Source organism: Cupressus sempervirens, chromosome 1, assembly GCF_028749045.1.
Source record: "Cupressus sempervirens isolate cs-2001-9-10 chromosome 1, ASM2874904v1, whole genome shotgun sequence".
Classification (NCBI taxonomy): domain Eukaryota; kingdom Viridiplantae; phylum Streptophyta; class Pinopsida; order Cupressales; family Cupressaceae; genus Cupressus; species Cupressus sempervirens.
Window position 1 is genome coordinate 358,354,026 of NC_143118.1, and position 4,215 is coordinate 358,358,240.

Consider the following 4,215-nt stretch of genomic DNA (forward strand, 5'->3'; position numbering starts at 1 on the left):
CAAGAAGCTCCCACTACAAAAGATAATGTCAAATCTATAACCAATCCACTCACAACATCTCAAAGAAATGAATCCATGTAGTCTCAAGGACATCCACAATACATAAATTGATAACCTGCAAGAACAGTTCTCTCATAACAAGTCTCTAATGCTCTACCAAGTTCTCCACAACTAACAGAGGAAAAAGATAAATAAATAACCATGTCACTCTCACATGACATATGTGAGCAAAAATTAGTGATCAAAATCTATAAGCAATCTCAAATTTAATGTAAGTGAAAACTGAACATCTAGGAAGATAACCAAGACTAGAAAGAAACCATGCCAATCATAACCTGTATCATGTCCTTCTACACACACCTCTAGATATAAACTATGCAAGTATGATCTCCTCCATAAAACCCCAACCAAGAACTCTCAACAACACCCAAACCATACCATATAACTAATCATGGATGTAAGCCTCTCACAAGAAAATCAAACTCATAAACCATTCCTAAATTAAAGAATAACCATTCTTAAACCAAGGAATAACCATTCCTAATTGAAGGAATATGCCCAATATAAAACCATCTTCCAAACTCAACCAACATAACAACATATGAAAATGGAGATAAAACCATCTCTTAAGTGAACGCTCCATAACTAACTCATGTACCATAGCTCAAGATCCATATCCATGAAAGGCAAGCATAAACATAATGTACCTAAGAGAAACAATGGGCTATACCTCTCAAGTAGCAAATTGTCGAGTAGACCAAGAGTTAGGAATGAGAATGCTCATCAAAACATCCAAATCTCCAACCAAGACTCATCTAAGAATAATCTCCTCTCAAGTCCATATTAGGTGAATGCCCCTCAAAATTTTTGTTGTAACCATCAACTATCTCAACAAATACTTCTCTAATGCAAGAGAATCAACATCACCACTATCTCTAAGTATCCTTGAGCACCTGTAACCAATCAATCCATGCCAAATCCAAATTCAACATAGCAATATCATTAATAATCCAGCTTATGATCAATACACTCAATACCAAGAAACTAAACCAAGATCATTGTCGAAGTTCCAACCATGGCCTTAGGAACACAAATATGAAACATGATCTTACTATCTCAACCTAAGAGACAACCTGCTCCATATGAATATAGTATAACATGTCAAAACACTACATGCATATCAAGAGTATATCATGATATAATAGTAAAACTATGCTCACACCAAGGATAACATGCCAAATAAAAGCATAAACCACACCTTTACCAAGAACCATGTAAGTCTTTAAGATGCAACCATCTCCACACACCATGAAGACAAACAAGAACTCTATGAGTCCTCAAGATCTAACCAGCTTCACACACCTTGAATATAACCAAGTGCACCATGATGTAAATGTCAAAGATGTGTTTGCAATAATACGATCTAAGACAAATATCCAACATGTACAAACACTCAATAAATATATCAATGTCAAAATCTCTCACAACTATGGTACCAAGTCACCTATGGCATCATAAAATTCATCTCCTACATGAAGATCCTCCAGGTCTACACTCACACAACCAAAGTGTTAGTACCAAGTAGAACCAAGATCTCCAAACTTGCAAGAAGATACAAACCAAACTAGGAACTAATCATGAACTATCACCTCATCACTATCACAAGTTCCCACTAAACTATGTATCCAAGTTATCTATGACATCATGATGAAAAACTGTCCTCTAACAATTAAAATCAACCAAGGAATCAAACCATCAAAGAACTCAAAGTGCAAATCATGAGTTCCTCAAAAGAAACTAAATAAATATGATCCTCAACCAAGAAGATATATCACCATAACCAAATCAAAAATTCAAACCAATGAACATCAAAAATGTACTTTCATATCCAATAATGTCATGCCAAAATCCATTGCACCATGATCACATCCATGAACTAAGCATCTGACTCTCTATGTGTCCAACCTGTCAACATAAAATAGTCAACCACAGTCCTCCACCATGGGTATACATGGTAAAATTATCTCATTCCTTCTACATGAAGGAAAAAATATTAAATCATGTGACTTAGGGAATAGACAACCCAAATTCAAGCCACCAATCAAAATATGCATCAATAATGAAAGATCAATGGGCAAAGACAACCCATAACCAAGCCATAAATGCAACCTATAAATATAGAGCTCTTACAACACTGCACAACTTGTAGACCCAACAAGTCATCATATATATCCTAACCATATCATCATGAGACCAATTTGAAATATGAACTAAGTATACAATGACACCAAATCTTAAATCTCCAAACATACAATGTCATAAACTCACAATGTTACCATAGTCAATATATGCCATAAACTATTTAGATTAATATATCACCAAATAAACCATGTCAAAATTGCACCAAATCTAAACCAATGTGTAGAGATCTCCAAGAGCTTTCTGATTGAATACTCAAAGTCCAAAATTTGACTGTGTATGCCCAAGTTATGCCCTAATTTGTGCTCAAAATAAACAATTTGTAACTTTTGAGCTCTTCAAACTTGACAAAATGTCAAAATCATAGAACCAAACCTACAACATGTTGTAGTACTTTGAATTAGCTTTCCAACACCTATAAGAAGTCTAAAATCCAATATCCTGAGAGAAAGTTGTGATCATTTCACTAAGATAGACATTTTACCATTTTCACTACATTTTTTTTTTGTGACAAAAATTCCAACGGGATTAAATTTGATGGCCATCATGGGTTGAAACTAAAAAACCTTTGCATTTCCTTTGAACATGGCCAAACTAGGGAAAATTATATATCAAAATTTATGGAAACATCGACTCAAATCCAATGGCAAGGTCTATTTTTATCCAAGGGGTCATTACCAAAAGCCACCCCCTAAAAACCTCATTTAAATGTAACCTCCAAAAAAATCTTTTGTCCACAATTTCACATGCCCAAAATCTACCAATATGTCATCATAACAACAAATTCAAAAACACTCAAATCTACAATAAACAACTCATATATCTTTCCCTTTCTTTTATCCTCTCATGCATTCCCATGGATTCAATCTAGGGTTACAATAATAAAACCGTAACTCTGATACCACTTGTAATGAAACTTGAGACAAAAAATATATCTGTTTCTACATAACCTATAATAGATTTGAAATAAATATGGAATGAAAATCCACATGCAAGAGAATAGACAACATACCCACAAAAATGTGACACAAGATTTACCCTGGGAAACCCTTATTGAACGAAAAAACCTAGCCTCCAAAAGCATCCATCACCATGTATTATTCAGTAAAAACACTATTGCAATACAACCATGGAAGCCTTCAAAGTCATAGCCAGCATTGAGCAATCTGTGTGAACAATAATGAATCTACACATCCCATGTCATGCTTCCAACCTTCACAAATGCTCCCTTGGCTAACTTGTCAAGCCTTGTCTCACTTGACTCTTTCTTTTTACCTTTTGTCTTCTCACACCAACAACTACCCTTGTGGTTGTTTATATAGTAGCAAGTTTCACAAAACCACCAAGTTGTATTACATAAACCATGTGCTACTTCAACCTTTGACCCCACATTTAATATTGAATTTTTTTTTCCCCCAACATTAAATAATTACATGAAATATTATCACAATGAACTACAATACAACTCATCAAGTATATCACATGGGAAGCTTTACATGTTGCATGTCCATCTAGGTGATCATAGGTACAACATTACATAATAAAATAAAATAATACAATATAACAATATTATACAATGTGTGCAACACCCATTATCTCAACAAGAATGTTTAAATGATACATGACAATTCTTAAATAGTAATAAAAGTAATATAAAATGACATTTGACATGCATCAAATGTGTAAATGATATTTTAAAATTAATATAAACCCATGATCCTTATGCTTCAAGTAAAACTGAGCGATAATTTGACATGCATGTAGAGGAATGTAGTGTCGTGTAAAACGTTCACATTCAAACAAAGCTTTCCAATGTGTGAAAATATGGGATTGGGATAAAAACTTGTTGGAACCTGCCAGCTATCTTTGATGAGGTTTCCTTTGAGTGGCTCACTCTTATTCATAATTATGCATATGATGTCCCCTCAAATATAAGTCAAAAAAACATTTCTCAACTCTTTAAACCCACATTGTTTGGTGCAATTTATTCTATTCAACTCGTGTTTCAAAATCACT